The following is a 17748-nucleotide window of genomic DNA, read 5'->3' as shown; positions in this document are numbered from 1 at the left end:
AATAGGAATATTTACATAAAAATGATAGGATGAAATCATTACTTATCAATAATAACCTTGAATGTAAATGACCTAAATTCTCCAATTAAAAGATACACACTGGCTGAAAGGATTAAAAAAAAAAAAAACAAACAAACAAACAAAAAAAAAACAAGACTCATTTCTTCCTGCCTGCAAGAAACAGTTCTCACCAACAAAGATACACACAGACTGAAAGTGAAAGGATGGAAAAAGATACTCCATGCTAATGGAAAGAAAAAGTGAGCAAGAGAAGCCAAGTTAATATCAGACAATATAGACTTAAAAAAACTTAAAAGAGACAAAGGAGGGCCTTATGTAATGATTAAGGGATGAATTCACAGGAAGATGTGACTAAATAAATGTATGTGCACCTAGTCCCAGGGTGCCTGGCTATTTAAAACAAATGTTAATGGATCTAAAGGTAGAAATAGACTCCAATACTATTGCAATTGGGGATTTTGATACCTCACTTTCATCAATGGACAGATCAACCAGACAGAAAATCAACAAAAAAATAGCAGAGATAATCTATACCATCGAACAAATGGGCATAACTGCTATGTACAGAACTTTCATCCCACAGTTGAAGAATACATGTTCTTTTCATTGGTGCATGGAACTTTATCTAAAACAGACAACATGTAGGACATAAAGCAAGTCTCAGCAAATTCAAAAAATTGAAATCATACCATGTATCTTTTTGAGCACAATGGAATGAAGCTGGAAATTAACAACTTCAGAAACTCCAGAAAATAAGCAAACACATGGAGACTGAACAACATGCTCCTGAATGAACAGTGGGTCATAGAAGAAATCAAAAGGGAAGTAAAAACCCCTATAAACAAATCAAGATGAAAATACAACATATCAAAACATATGGGGTATAGTAAAAGTGCTAAGAAGGAAATTCATGGCGATAAGTGCCTATATAAAGAAATTGGAAAGGTATCAAATATATGATCTAACAATGCATCTTAAGGACCTGGAAATAAAACAACAAACCAAACCCACAGTTAGTAGGAGGAAAGAAATAATTAAAAATTAGAGATGAAATAAACAAAAAAATTAAAAGATCAGCGAAATGAAGACATGGTTTCTTGAAAAAATAAAATTGATAAACCATTGGTCCACCTAATCAACAAAAGAAAGAGAAGACCTAAATCAGTGAAATCAGAGATGAAACAGGAGATATAGCAAAACATACTACAGAACTAAAAAGAATAATCAGGAATCACTACAAACAGCTAAATGCCAACAAACTGGAAAATCTGGAAGAAATGAACAGATTTCTGGACATGCACATTCTACCAAAATTGAGGCACAAAGACATTGAAAACTGAAACAGACCAATAACCAAGATGGAGATAGAATCAGTAAAAAAGGCCCACCCAACAAAAAAAAAGCCCAGACCAGATGGCTTCACTGCTGAATTTTACCAGATGTTTAAAGAAGAAATAATTCCAATTCTTCTCAAACTATTCAAAACAACCAAAAGAGAGGACATCCTCCCAAACTCTTTCTATGAGGCTAGACCCTAGTTCTAAATGAGAAAAAGATACAACAAGGAAAGAGAACTATGGACCCATATCACTGATGAACATAGATGCAAAAATTCTCAACAAAATACTGGCTAATTGAATTCAATAGCACATCAGAAAAATCATTCTCCTGGACCAAGTGGTATTTATCCCTGGTATGTAGGAATGATTCAACATAGGCAAATCACTAAATGTGATTTATTACATTAACAAATAAGAATAAAAACCATATGAATACCTAAATAGGTGCAGAGAAAGTATTTGATTAAAACAACATCCTTTCAAAATAAAAACCTTAAGCAAAATGGTTATAGAAAGAACATTCCTCAACACAATCAAGACAATATATTACAAACATACAGCTTGCATCATATTGAATGAGGAAGAGTTGGAAGCATTTACACTAAGATCTGGAATTGGACAGATGCCCATTTTCACCATTGATATTCAATATAGTTCTGAAAGTTTTAGCTCAAGCCATTAGGCAAGGAAAAGAAATCAAAAGGATATAAATTGTAAAGGAAGTCAAATTATCCCTGTTTTCTAATAACATCATTCTATCTATAGCAAAACTAAAGGTCACTACTAATAGACTACTGGAAATCATAAGAGGGCTTGGTAAGGTTGTAGGATATAAAATCAACATACAAAAGTCAATAGATTTTGTGTATACAAATAAACATGGCTGAGAAAGACCTTGTAAGAGTTCCATTCACGCCGGCGCCATGGCTCACTAGGCTAATCCTCCGCCTTGTGGCACCAGCACACCGGGTTCTAGTCCCGGTCGGGGTGCCAGATTCTGTCCCGGTTGCCCCTCTTCCAGGCCAGCTCTCTGCTGTGGCCAGGGAGTGCAGTGGAGGATGGCCAAAGTGTTTGGGCCCTGCACCCCATGGGAGACCAGGATAAGTACCTGGCTCCTGCCATCAGATCAGCGTGGTGCGCCGGCCGCAGCGCGCTGGCCGTGGTGGCCATTGGAGGGTGAACCAACGGCAAAGGAAGACTTTTCTTTTTTTTTTAATTTTTTTTAACTTTTATTTAATGAATATAAATTTCCAAAGTACGACTTATGGATTACAATGGCTTCCCCCCATACCGTCCCTCCCACCCACAACCCTCCCCTTTCCCACTCCCTCTCCCCTTCCATTCACATCAAGATTCATTTTCGATTATCTTAATATACAGAAGATCAGCTTAGTATACATTAAGTAAGGATTTCAACCGTTTGCTCCCACACAGAAACATAAAGTGAAAAATAATAGATGATTTTTTTTAAATGATGATGAAATCAGATCAGACCTATTGTCATGTTTAATCCCAGTGAGAGTCAAGTTGGGAATTGATCATTTCTTTTTTTTTTTTTTTACAGAAGATCAGTTTAGTATGCATTAAGTAAAGATTTCAACAGTTTGCACCCCCATAGAAACACAAAGTGAAATATATTGTTTGAGTACTCATTATAGCATTAAATCTCAATGCATAGCACATTAAGGACAGAGATCCTACATGAGGAGTAAGTGCACAGTGACTCCTGTTGTTGACTTTACCAATTCACACTCCTGTCTATGGCATCAGTAATCTCCCTATGCTCCAGTCATGAGTTTCCAAGGCTATGGAAGCCCTCTGAGTTCTCCGACTCTTATCTTGTTTAGACAAGGTCATAGTCAAAGTGGAGGTTCTCTCCTCCCTTCAGAGAAAGGTACCTCCTTCTTTGAAGACCTGTTCTTTCCACTGGGATCTCACTCACAGAGATCTTTTGCCAGAGTGTCTTGGCTTTCCATGCCTGAAATACTCTCATGGGCTTTTCAGCCAGATCCGAATGGCTTTAGGGCTGATTCTGAGGCCAGAGTGCTATTTAGGACATCTGCCATTCTATGAGTCTGCTGAGTATCTCACTTCCCATGTTGGATCACTCTCCCCTTTATTTATTCTATCGGTTAGTGTTAGCAGGTACTAGACTTGTTTATGTGCTCCTTTTGACTCTTAGTCCTTTCATTATGATCAATTGTGAACTGAAATTGATCACTTGGAATAGTGAGATGGCATTGGTACATGCCACCTTGATGGGATTGAATTGGAATCCCTTGGTATGTTTCTAACTCTACCATTTGGGGCAAGTCAGCTTGAGCATGTCCCAAATTATACATCTCTTCCCCCTCTTATTCCCACTCTTATGTTTAACAGGGATCACATTTCAGTTAATTTTCAACACTTAAGAATAACTGTGTATTAATTACAGAATTAAACCAGTCATATTAAGTAGAACAGACAAAAAAAATACTAAGAGGGATAATGTATTAAGTTGTTCATTAACAGTCAGGGCTATGCTGATCAAGTCACCGTTTCCCAAAGTGTCCATTTCAATTCAACAGGTTTCCTTTTTATTATTATTTTTTTTGACTGGCAGAGTGGACAGTGAGAGAGAGAGAGAGACAGAGAGAAAGGTCTTCCTTTGCCGTTGGTTCACCCTCCAATGGCCGCCGCGGCTGGCGCGCTGCGGCCGGTGCACCGCGCTGATCCGATGGCAGGAGTCAGGAGCCAGGTGCTTTTCCTGGTCTCCCATGGGGTGCAGGGCCCAAGCACCTGGGCCATCCTCCACTGCACTCCGTGGGCACAGCAGAGAGCTGGCCTGGAAGAGGGGCAGCCGGGACAGAATCCGGCGCCCCAACCGGGACTAGAACCTGGTGTGCCGGCGCCGCTAGCCAGAGGATTAGCCTAGTGAGCCGCGGCGCCGGCACAAGGAAGACTTTTCTCTCTGTCTCTCTCTCTCATTGTCCACTCTGCCTGTCAAAAAAAAAAAAAAAAAAGTTCCAATCACAATAGCTACTAAGGAGGTGAAAGGTCTTTATGACGAAAATTATAAAACATGAAAGAAAGAAACAGAAGATGATACAAAATTTGAAAATATTCCATGTTCATGGATTAGAAGAATTAATATCACCAAAATGCCCATGCTACCAAAAGTAATTTACAGATTCAATATGATACCAATCAAAATTCCAATGACATTTTTCTCAGATCTAGAAAAAAAATACTAAAATTCATGTGGAAACAGAAGAGTCCCTGAGTAGCTAAAGAAATCTTAAACAGCACAAACCTTCACTGGAGGCATTACATTACCAGATTTCAAGACAAACTGCAGGGAAGTTGTAATCAAAACAGCCTGATAGTGGCACAAAATTAGCTATGTAGACCAATGGGACAGAATAGAAACCTCAGAAATCAATCTATGTATCTACAACCAACTAATCATTGGAAAGGAGCTAAAATGTATATTTACTAAATAAAAAAATACTTGATTTCAAGACATATTATAGGGCAGTTATAATCAAAACAGTTTTTTTGTCATTGCTACTGATTTTTGCTGCAATAACCCTCTTGTTTCAGTTACAGCAAGAAACAAAAACCCAAACAGAAAAAACCCTCTGAAAGAGTAGAAAATGAAAGGTTTGACCCAAAAAATGAGGGAAGGGGGGAGCAGAGAGGAAAGGGAGGAAGGGGTCTCGGTTTTGTTTTTAAATAGGACTGAAGATTAACATTGAGAAATCAGGAGATGATGTCCAATCCTTCTCACACGGCAAAGCCCTCTGGTATTTCCGCCTCTGTGATTTTTGCTTTAAATTCATTTTTCTCTTCTGGGTGCTGATACTTCTCTCCATCTTCACGTTTGTGGTGTTTTATTGTGCTTTGTGGTTTTTGCTGTTTGTTTGTTTAACTGTGTCACTACCTCAGTTTGCCCCCATGTCCCTTACACACAAGCAGAGTATTCCTTCAGCGGAGCGAAGAGGTGGCGGATCACGGGCACGCTCCACGACCGGCCCAGCAGCCTTTGTCTAGCCAAGCGGCTCACGTTGGAGACGTCGGTATAGTGCACAGGAAAGCCAAACACTCTTTCCATCTCAGTGCACCACAGGATGTCCTCCTTCTCGTTCATGAAGACGGGGAAGTGCTGGTCTTTGCCCTGCTTTATGGAGTTTGACCTGGTAGTGATGGTCCTCACTTTGCTGAACTTGGCTATCCTGCCATGCTCCAGACACTCCTGCAGCTCCAGCTTATCATTCACAGTGGATGCCAACAGCCCGTTCATATCGGGAGGGCTCTGTGTGCGGCCGACACTTCTTTGGCATCAATCATGACGGGGTTGGACTCAAGAAATCGCGAGATGTCCCTCTTGTCACTAACGCCCTTGGCCACCACATTCTCAAAGAGCCAGAAGAAGGGGCGATCATCTCCCTCCTTGGGCTGTGCGTCATGCAGGAGGTGGTAGAACTCAAAGAAGAGCCGGCCAGTGCCCTCATACAGCCCCTTGCGGGCAGGGTTGACAATGGAGAGGTCGTTGCAGGGGCTGCCCCCATCACAAGGTCAAATGGGCCCCTTTCCTGGATGTGCTTCTGTGTGACGCTGCAGACGTCCCCCACGTACATGATATTCCCCTGGTGCCGCACCATGCCCACCGTGATGGAGTCCTCGCACACCTCCGAGGCGATGTAGCGGTCCACCTGGATGCCCAAGTCCTTCAGTACCAGGAGCCCTGTAGCAATTCCATCAAAGAGAGACAGCACCCAGATGGGCTTCCTCTTTTCAGCTGGGACAGGCGGGTAAACCTTCGGAGGGTCAAATTCCTGGTCGTGGTTATTGGCAAAGAACATCTGGAGCTGAGAGGGCCAGTCGTCCCGACGCCGCAGCAGCCCGTAGGTGCCCTTGTGGCTGCACATGTAGCATTTCCAGGGGTCTTCCTTAATGACTGCCTGCGCAGCCCCCGGCCCCACCAAGAGGGCCACACAGTCCACACAGAAGCACCTGCAGCAGTTGTTGTTCCTACACATGAGCACCTCATGTCCCCCACAGCAGATGGTGCAGTAGGACTGATAGCCATCGTCGTCATACTGGTAGGCGTGTTCCAGGAAACAGTTCTTGCAATTTTGGCACATTCCTCCAATGAAGAGGGGGTGTTCCAGGGTGACATTGAGGCTCCCACAAGAGATGCAGATGTCCTTGATGTTCCGGCACTTTTGCGGCACCTCATACCCCAGCCGCTCTCGTGTGCACTCATCAGTGATCTCCTTGACCTTGGGCTTTCCCGTCGTGCTCTTCCGCAGTTTTCACAAGAGTAGATATGTCCACCAATGGAAGAGACTAGAGACCCCAGAAGTTAATTCATGGGCCTACAACCAACTAACCTTTGACAAACTAGCTATAATCACTCTTTGGAGAGAGGACAGTCTCTTCAACTAATAATGATGGGAAAATTGAATGGCTGGATGCAGAAGTATGAAACAAGACCCCTACCTTACACCCTATACAATAACCAAATCACAATGGATCTGGGCTCTAAATCTAAGACCTGAAACATCTACATTACTACAGAAAAACAAAGTGGGAAACACTGCAAGCCATTGGCACAGGCAAAGACTTCTTGGAAAAGACCCCAGAAGCACAAGAAATAAAGGCAAAAATAAACAAATGGGATTACATCAAGCTAAGTAGTTTCTGAACAAAAAGGAAATCCTCAAGAAAGTAAAGAGACAACTAGCAGGATAGAAGAAATTATTTACAAACTATTCATATGACAAAGGATAAAAATCAGAATATATAATGATTTCAAGAAACTCAACAATGAAACAACAATACAGTTAAGATATAGGCTAAGGATATGAATGGGCATTTTTCAAAGGATGAAATACAAATGGCTAACAGATACCTTAAAAGGATCACTAGCCACTGGGAAAATGCTAATAAAAACTAAAATGATATTTCACCTCACAAAAATTATAATTACTGTCATGAAAAAGCCAAAAAATAATAAATGTTGGTGAGGATATTGGGGGTAAAGTTACCCTAATACACTGTTGGTAGCAACGTAAACCAGTACAACAATTATGGTAGACAGTATGGAGATAGTATGGAGATTCCTCAGAAATCTGAAAACAGATCAACTATATGACTAGATGTATAAATTCCTGGGAATTTCCACAAAGGAAATAAAACCAGCATCTTAGTGAGTTATCTGTACCCTAATGTTGATAGCAGCTCAATTCACAATTGCTAAGATATAGAATCAACCCAGATGCCCATCAACTGATGACTGGATAAAGAAATTGTATATATACATGATAGAATACTTGTCAGCCATAGAATATAATGAAATCCTGTCTTTCAGAACAAAATGGATGCAACTGGAGATCACTATGCTTAGTGAAATAAGCTAGTCCCAAAAAAGATGAGTATTGTGTGCTTTCCCTGATTTGTGGTAAGTAATATACAGAGTAAAGAAAATGTAATGTATATGAGCAAAATTGATATTTTCATATTTGATTGATGTTTATAGATTGTCTATACTTTTGAGGAACAGTGGTTTTTCTACTTACTACCTATTGATTTTTTTTTCTTAGTGGAGGGTTAAGCTTGTGTTTATAAAGAAAAATTAAAGTATGTCATTGCAAAAAAATTAAAATAAGAAAATAAGGTGGAAGGGTAGAAGAGAAGGAGGGAGGGAGGGTAGAAGAGAAGGAGGGAGGGAAGATAGGGTGGGAACTATCATTGTACTCTTAAAACCATATATATGATATGCATGAAATCCATTCTCTTTTTAACATTTATTTATTTATTTGAAAGGCAGAGTTACAGAGACAGAGAGGGAAACACACACACACACATACACACACACAGAGTGGGAGGGAGAGAGGGAGAGAGAGATAACTTCCATCCACTGGTTCACTCTCCAAATGGCTACAATGACTGGAGCCAGGCCAATCTGAAGCCAGGAGCTTCCCCTGGGTCTCCCATATGGGTGCAGGGGCCCAAGCATTTGGGTCTTCCGCTCTTGGATTCCCAGCGACATTAGCAGGGAGCTGGATAGGAAGTGGAGCAGCTGGGACCAGCATTATAGATGGCAGTTCACAATTATGCCACAACACTGGCTCCATTTGTTCTTTTTATAAATAAAAATTAAAACTATTTATTGAACAAATATATATTAAATCTTGCATTCATTATATTGCATTCAAAAAACATAAACATTCTTGCTTTTCATAGCATAGAGTTAGCTAAGTTACATTAAGAAAAAGTAGAAATACTATAAAAAAGGATAATAGGGGGAGCATTTTAGAATGGAGAACAATGGAAGTTCCTTTTGAGATAATGGCATTTAATCTACATATCTACATTCTGGTTGATGAGTAGAATTAAGTGGGAGGGGAAGAGGAACACTGGGCTCCAGTTACAAGGAACAGTATGGCTCCTCCTGTCCTGAAGATGGAGAGAACTGGGAGCATTCCAGAGATAGAGAAAAGTCCAGTACATCTAGGGGGAGTGAATGAGGGAAAGAGCACTGGGAGATGATGTTGAGGAGAAAAGTAGGACTGGACTATGTAGGGGTAAATAGGCCATATTAAAGATGTGGAACTTTATCCTATAGCAATGAGAGAACTTTAATTGATTTCCAGCAGGGCTGATTGAGTAATTTGGATTTTGTGAAAGCACTCTGACTTTAGTGAGGAGAACAGATTTTGGAGACAAGGTAAGAGGAAAGAGGGTCAGTTAGGAGGTTCCTGCATCACTGGAGCTAAGTGCTGATGACGGCTGGTACTAGGGAAGTAGCAACAGAGATAATGATATGTGGGCTTATTTGAGAAGCAGTGGATATCTGTATCGCCTTCTTGGACACAGCAATGTTGTTCTGAAATGTGAAACTCCTGTGTGTCTCTTCCCTCTTTCCACCTTCCCTCACTGAAGGCAGGATTGTGATTATATCTTTTACCTCCCATGGTGACTTGAACATACTAACCACATTATAAAGATTTGTGGGTTGATTAAAAATGCAATAAAGGAACCAACTTAATTTCTATTACAACTATCTTAATTCTTTTAGATCTAAGCCAAATTTATTTTAAAATCATATACTCTTCACCTTATCATATCCCTTTCCCATCTTCACTTGTGCTTTCTCTCCCTAGCATTTAGAAATCATGGTTTTGAAGACTAGGAAGTTAAACAGGATAGTAGTAGCTAGAGATGTCAATAATTAGTCTGACATTCTATATATTGCAAAAATATATTTATTTAAGCTGTCTAGGAAGAAAAGAAAGTCTCCTTTTTCCAGAATTCTCTTTTAAAGGTCCAAAGAGAATAGCACTTCAAAAGGAGAGCACAGACCACTGCCCATTTTTTCCACTTGTATCCTGTGGAAACAGAAGGCATGAATTATGCCCCTGAAGTTGCTCAGGCAGAGATATTTGCTAGGACAGAGTTTTATAGGATGGGCAACATCCATTTGGCACAACATGAGAATCACCCAAATATCCTATGCTCCCAAAGATTTCTTTCTCAGCCTGCCAGACTGCCCGCCTCATGAAGCCCTCTATTTTACCCTATTCCTTTGGGCTGGGGCCCTGAGCATGTTATCACAACACACACACTCTCCAGCATTCCAAGGTTTGCTGCAATGTGACCTGGTAAAACTCACTTTGACTTCTTGTTTGATTTATTCATCTCTACAAAAAGAGGATCATGCTAGATGAAATCGAAGGTCCATGTATTTATGTGAAAGGAAGAGAGTTTGTGTATGAGTGTGTTCCCATTTACTGGTTCATTCCTCAGATGCCCACAACTGCCAGGGACAGGACAGGCTGACGTAGGAAATAGGAACTCAATCCATGTCTCCCATATGGGTGGCAAGAACTCAACTTCTGGAGCTGTCACTTGCCACATCTCAGTGTACACATTAGCAGTAGGATAGCATTAGGAAATGCGATGTCCCAAGCAGCATTTTAACTGTCAAGCCAAAACATCCACAACTAAAGCCCCTTTCAATGCTCATCATTTTTTTCTTTCTTTTTTTTTTTTTTTTTTTGACAGGCAGAGTGGACAGTGAGAGAGAGACAGAGAGAAAGGTCTTCCTTTGCCGTTGGTTCACCCTCCAATGGCTGCCGCGGCCGGTGCACAGCGCTGATCCGATGGCAGGAGCCAGGTACTTATCCTGGTCTCCCATGGGGTGCAGGGCCCAAGCACTTGGGCCAATCTCCACTGCACTCCCTGGCCACAGCAGAGAGCTGGCTTGGAAGAGGAGCAACCAGGACAAAATCCGGCGCCCCGACCAGGACAAGAACCCGGTGTGCCAGTGCTGAAAGGCGGAGGATTAGCCTAGTGAGCCGGGGCGCCGGCCCTCAGTGCTCATCTTTTATGATCATATTTTATTAATGTCCTACCATGTATTAGTGTAAGGAAGTGGCCAGGTATCCAGAGCATTAAGAATTGCATGGAATACATCTGACTTCCTGCCTCACTGTCTACTGCTAGCATAGACATATGGTAGCAAAAAGAGTGAATAACTCTTATTCCAGTGCCCTAAATTGAAATTAATGAATAAATAAAACCCAGAAGGGCAACTGGACTGTGCTATCCTCACAGCAGGCTAAGGTCTGGGTGGTCATGGCTTTTCTGATTCTTCTGTTAATCTCTAGCTCCAAACACATCCCGGCACACCATAAGAACACCACCTGCCTGGGTGGGTGAGGACCAGTCCCAGTTGGGCTTTAAATGTGACTTCCTTAAGGAGGCTCAGTGAAGGATGACAAAGGAGAGTGTAGAGGCTGAGATTGTCATTTTTGGTTTCTCAAAGATAGCTCCTGACCTTAGTCCAATGCTAGAAATAATGCACGTGGTGTGGTATGCTGATTGAAGCTTGAGAGAAACATAGCCTTTTCAGTGGAAGTTGTCAAAAAATAAAAAAGAAGACTCCAAAGAAGAAAACAGAATTTTCTGTTTTTCTTCATGTAAGTGTCTGGCTGTCTCAAATATTCCAAAGCCTTGACTTGAAGCATTAGCTCTTCCCAGAGACAGCCTGGTCTTTCATCCTTATTAAAATCCACAAAGAGTGTGACACAGACGACCAGCGGGGAGAGCAGGGACACCCAGGGCTCCGAGTCTAAACATCAGCACTGGAAGGGGAGGTGAGCTCAGTAACTCGAGACATTGGCAGGGAAACGGCAGTCAGAATCTAGAGGGGAGCAGGCTTGAGGCGGGAAAGTTCACCAGACTGAATACAGGAGAGAAGGAAAAAAAAAAAAGGTAGGGGCGTACTGGTACAGATGAGTTTCTCTCTCTGCCAACCTTGCAAAGGTGAGCAAGAGACAAAGAGCAGGCCCCACTCTGGATATACATAACAAAAAGGGAGAGCTAAGGAACGGAGGTGCTACAATTCAGTAGCCTAGGCAACCCAGTGGGAGTCCGCAGGAGAAACTGAGCCCACACAGACTCTTTGGGTAGAAGCCAGAGATCGGAAGCTAAATACCATCAATTCTGCTCAGCCTTGCGGTATTATTACCTCCTGAATAAAAAAATAAAATAAAATAAATAAATAAATAAATAAATAAATAGAGAGAGATTTACCACGTATAACCTGAGGGTGTCACCTTTGCACACCCGTAACCCAGAAAAACCAAGCAGAACTCTCAGGCCACACACATCTCAAGCCTCCAAGGCTCCTCCAACAGCAGGCATCCACTTAACACAGGCATAGTATTAAAAAACAAAAAACTCACAGTGAGGGAAGAAGAATTCACAATGCCAAGCAACAAACACAAAAAGAACAAGATCAATGATGACACTATGACACTTCCAAATAAACAAAACACCCCAAGCCAAGATTATGAAGATGATGAGACAGAAGAAATGCAAGATACGGATTTCAAAAAATTTATGATAAGAACATTTAGAAGTTTTCAAAAGCAAATCCTTGAACTACAGAAATCCTTATTGGACAGGATTGAAAATCTCTCTCGTGAAAATGAAATTTTTTTTTAACTTTTATTTAATGAATATAAATTTCCAAAGTACGACTTATGGATTACAATGGCTTCCCCCCATACCATCCCTCCCACCCACAACCCTCCCCTTTCCCACTCCCTCTCCCCTTCCATTCACATCAAGATTCATTTTCGATTATCTTAATATACAGAAGATCAGCTTAGTATACATTAAGTAAGGATTTCAACCGTTTGCTCCCACACAGAAACATAAAGAGAAAAATAATAGATGATTTTTTTTAAATGATGATGAAATCAGATCAGACCTATTGTCATGTTTAATCCCAGTGAGAGTCAAGTTGGGAATTGATCATTTCTTTTTTTTTTTTTACAGAAGATCAGTTTAGTATGCATTAAGTAAAGATTTCAACAGTTTGCACCCCCATAGAAACACAAAGTGAAATATATTGTTTGAGTACTCATTATAGCATTAAATCTCAATGCACAGCACATTAAGGACAGAGATCCTACATGAGGAGTAAGTGCACAGTGACTCCTGTTGTTGACTTTACAAATTGACACTCCTGTCTATGGCATCAGTAATCTCCCTTTGCTCCAGTCATGAGTTTCCAAGGCTATGGAAGCCCTCTGAGTTCTCCGACTCTTATCTTGTTTAGACAAGGTCATAGTCAAAGTGGAGGTTCTCTCCTCCCTTCAGAGAAAGGTACCTCCTTCTTTGAAGACCTGTTCTTTCCACTGGGATCTCACTCAGAGATCTTTTGCCAGAGTGTCTTGGCTTTCCATGCCTGAAATACTCTCAAGGGCTGAAATGTGATCCCTGTTAAACATAAGAGTGGGAATAAGAGAGGGAAGAGATGTATAATTTGGGACATGCTCAAGCTGACTTGCCCCAAATGGTAGAGTTAGAAACATACCAAGGGATTCCAATTCAATCCCATCAAGGTGGCATGTACCAATGCCATCTCACTATTCCAAGTGATCAATTTCAGTTCACAATTGATCATAATGAAAGGACTAAGAGTCAAAGGGATCACATAAACAAGTCTAGTACCTGCTAACACTAACCGATAGAATAAATAAAGGGGAGAGTGATCCAACATGGGAAGTGAGATACTCAGCAGACTCATAGAATGGCAGATGTCCTAAATAGCACTCTGGCCTCAGAATCAGCCCTAAAGGCATTCGGGTCTGGCTGAAAAGCCCATGAGAGTATTTCAGGCATGGAAAGCCAAGACACTCTGGCAAAAGATCTCTGTGAGTGAGATCCCAGTGGAAAGAACAGGTCTTCAAAGAAGGAGGTACCTTTCTCTGAAGGGAAGAGAGAACTTCCACTTTGACTATGACCTTGTCTAAAAAAGATCCGAGTCGGTGAACTCAAAAGGCTTCCATAGCCTTGGAAACTCATGACTGGAGCATAGGGAGATTACTGATGCCATAAACAGGAGTGTCAATTTGTAAAGTCAACAACAGGAGTCACTGTGCACTTACTCCTCGTGTAAGATCTCTGTCCTTAATGTGCTGTACATTGAGATTTAATGCTATAACGAGTACTCAAACAGTATTTTACACTTTATGTTTCTGTGTGGGTGCAGACTGTTGAAATCTTTACTTAATGTATACTAAACTGATCTTCTATGTATATAGAAAATTGAAAATGAATGTTGATATGAATGGAAGGGGAGAGAGAGCGGGAAAGGGGAGGGTTGCAGGTGGGAGGGAAGTCATGGGGCGGGAGCCAATGTAATCCATAAGCTGTATTTTGGAAATCTATATTCATTAAATAAAAGTTAAAAAAAAATAAATAAAATCCATAGAGAGGACTTGTAATGTACCACAGAGAAAATATGGATGTAAAGGAGAATTTATACATCTTCAGGGCTTTTAATGAATTGGGGATAATGGGATGGTTACCTAGAAACCCTGAGCAAGTGCAAATTGATCCATTTTTATTTGATGTCAGGAGGGTGGTTTGAGTTGCCCACTCTGTTGGGACAGAATGAAAGCTTGTGATGCTCCAGTGGAGTTTTTGGATTTCATTTCATTTTAATTTTGTCCATCTCTGTGCAAGGCAATTATCTCCTTGGCACGAAGTTGCAATAGGTTGACTCCACTGTCCTTATTTGGAGTAGTTATTCTAATTCATGAATCCTTCTAAAGTGTCGCTGAGTTAGGCCAGCTGAGTTAGATTTCCCAGTTTAAAGCTGGTGGAGATCAAGGAGGTCAGTGTTAAGCTATTTTTCTGGTGTTGGCCAGAAGGAAGGCAGAATTGTCAGCCTAGTAATTTTGTTTATGGCTCCCTTTAACTGTGCCTTGCCTATATTGGCTGTAGCAGTCTCATGCATCCTGACTTTGATCTGAAGGTAATTTATTCCACAGTGTTAACAATATAGTGATACTTGTTTTAATTCAGTAAGGACCATTTCTGCTTAATTCCATGACTTTTCTGTTGCAATGAGTTTTTGCTACACTAGAAGAAAATGATACTGCTGCATGATTTGTAAGGAAGGAACTACAGTTAAAGGCAGAGCTAACATCTCTGTGATGAACATAGTAATTTCTACTAAGAAAGGATATTATCACCACCTTTATGTTAATGTGCATTAATTATAGTTTTAAGGGTAGCATTGGCGACCACAGTAAACAATGAGGAGTTGTCATTTTTCCTTGGGAGTTGCCATATTTTACAGTGCAGTGCAAAATATACTAACTTGGGTGAGGTATAGCTGAATTCTCAAACCAACTGCCATTCCTTAGCTATTATGAATCTCAAGGTAAATGAAGAAATTTATCTTTGATAAGCACAAAATTCCTGTTGAGGTTTAAATTCTATGACTTCATGATTATGTTTAAGCTGAGATTAGGGAATAATTACATCTCAAAACTCACACAATTAAATACATGTACATGTGCTCTAATAGAATCTTATTTGTTCAAATGTTCTCCTTTTGGTATTTTTAAAAATTCCATTGGTGTTTTCTCCTTATTGAAGGCAGCCTGGAGGTCCTTACCCCCTGACTTAATTTGTTCTTTTCAAAGAGTACTGCTTGGCTTTGGCTTTTTTGATTCCAACAACCACCTGACTTGTCCTGCCCCTTTGTACCATGTCACCCTCCCTTCCTTCTGCCACACAACACACACTTCAAAGCTTGAAAACCAGACCTGGAAGAACAATACTTTCCAATATGGATCTGAATATAGTTTTTATGGCTGGAGATTTTTCCCACCAGAATAATGAAGCATTTAACATAATTTTTCTAATTCCTCTATTGTTATCGTGGTTTAAAAACAAGGATGCTCGTTTCCAGATGTCTCTTTCAGCAGTGCCCAGGAACACATGGGAATATTTTGTAGTGGCTGACAGAGTGGGTTGGAGAAAAATAAAAACCAGATGGACACAGATTAACTCTATCTGTTCCTGGGCTAGACTTCTCCATGGATCTTAGTCAAGGGATTTTTCTCTCCCAATTTTGTATCACTAGGCCAATTGTAGCTTGGCATTGAATCAGAAGAAACCATTGATTTGGTTTATATACCCTGCATATAAAGACATGTTACACTTATACTGCCTGGTGTTGGGCAATATTCAATATTAAATGAACTCTAGATGGCAAGAAGCAAATTGGGCCAGAAATCTGAATAGCAGACTCTTTGGTCCTGCTGAGTGATAATTTCAGGAAAAGTTAACAATCAAAGATACTCTGGGCAAATTCACATTACTTCATGTTAGCCAAATTTGAACTCTAAGTCTCTGGACCATTCAAGAACCTTTTTCTGCTTAAGATCTAAAGATAGATTCATTGGCTATCTTGGCCCCTGATTTCAACTGTGATACTTTTATGAGAAGAGGCATGAGAAGTGAACGGAACCAGAATCCTTTCACAGAGGGATGAGCTTGAGGCCTTCCTTGGACATAACTGGTCCAGAGACATTTCTGAGGAAAGGAAGCCTGTATTCCCCTGTAAGAAGATAGTTTTAAGCCTGTCATCCATCATAAGTCTTGTGGGTGTATCTTAGATTGTACTCCTAGACATAAAGCCCAATATGGGAATTCTTATCAAGTAATATATTGATGGAACATTTGTAGAAGAAGAGGAGTGTGAACAGCAAAGTGTGGCAGGGAAGATATCTAATGAAGGAAGGCATTTATTCTGGAAGCTAGTTTCGGGTTCCATAGGAAGCACTGGGACATTAAGTGCCCTGCATAGTTGTTCTTGACATAAGCCAAGACAGTCACATGTCTGTAAGTCATTGGTCACTGGCTATTCCTAAAAGGGAGGTAGGGAATTTCCTACTCTTCTGTCAATGACAGTTTTTTGGAGAAAGTGGCCATTGTGAACCCATCGCAGCCAATACTCACCGAAACTAGGCATGGGTGAACTAGCCTAGTCAAGGCAGCATTGGTCTGGCACCAAAAGCACCCACTATGGGTGGAAAGAGAGAAATTAGCAATCCCAATGCTACCTTAATTCAGAGAGGCAAGAGGATCTAATTTCTTCTCTCCTTACCACTGCATTCTTTATATTCCACTCTTTACAATGGAGTGCTCATAACAAGTATCAGAGTTTCTCCATGATACAGAGCAGGTAGAAATGGGAGTCTTGAAGTATCCCCAGGTTAATCCCAGAGATTAGGGAGTATGTTAAGCCTAATCTTTAGATTTGGATCTAAAGCGTTCAGTGTAGGATTTCTCTGGCAAAATGAAACAACAATATCCATTGACAGTTGCCGAGTTAGTTTTTTTGTATGAAGAATGGTAATATTTATGGAAGTTGTCTGCACACAGTTAACATCACTTTTGTCTGTTTGTAAATATTGGAATATTTCTGCCAGTCTTCTTAGCTTGGATCCAGTAACAACTTCCTAAAAAGAGATACTAAGCCCACTTATTGCATTTAATCAGGGTTTCTACTGCAAAGATTGTCAAGGTATTATCTTAGTAATAGTTGGAAAATCATAGATTCTTAGAGTTTAGTTTATAAAATCCCTGAATTTCAAAACTGAGATGCTAAAGCCCCAAAGTTAACCTGTTCAGCTCAAATAATTAATTTGTTTCAAAGGGATAGAAACTGGACAGGAAACTGGATTTGTGTTATTGGTTTTTATTTGCCATGCTGCTATTCATTGAATTTTTCTTATCCCAGTATAAATGTAAGGTTTGTGAAATCATCCCTTTTTGATATTATTCACAGGTATCTTAGGTAGAGATTTCAATGTGCTCCTTGAAAAAAAGGCACATATCTCTCTCTTTTCTTCTTTCATCTAGCCAAGAAGAGGAATAATAATCCAATTGTTGGATCAAAGAAAAATGACTATACCATGTTTTCCATGCATGGGGTCACTGTGTGTTAAGTGGTCATGTACTGTCTGTTTCTTTTGATTCCTTTTTGTCTCATGAATAAACATTAAATAGATTTTGGTATGGCACA

General features: G+C 40.5%; 1 pseudogene; it reads right to left on the bottom strand.

The window, feature by feature from the left end:
• Positions 1-5258: 5258 nt before the first annotated feature.
• Positions 5259-6658, bottom strand: LOC149126570 (DNA (cytosine-5)-methyltransferase 3A pseudogene; annotated as a pseudogene).
• Positions 6659-17748: the final 11090 nt, after the last annotated feature.

The sequence above is a fragment of the Oryctolagus cuniculus genome, chromosome 5, assembly GCF_051225735.1.
Source record: "Oryctolagus cuniculus isolate XC-2025 breed Fujian yellow rabbit chromosome 5, ASM5122573v1, whole genome shotgun sequence".
Lineage (NCBI taxonomy): Eukaryota > Metazoa > Chordata > Mammalia > Lagomorpha > Leporidae > Oryctolagus > Oryctolagus cuniculus.
Note: the sequence above shows the minus strand (reverse complement) of the source record. Positions and strands in the feature narration are given on the sequence as shown.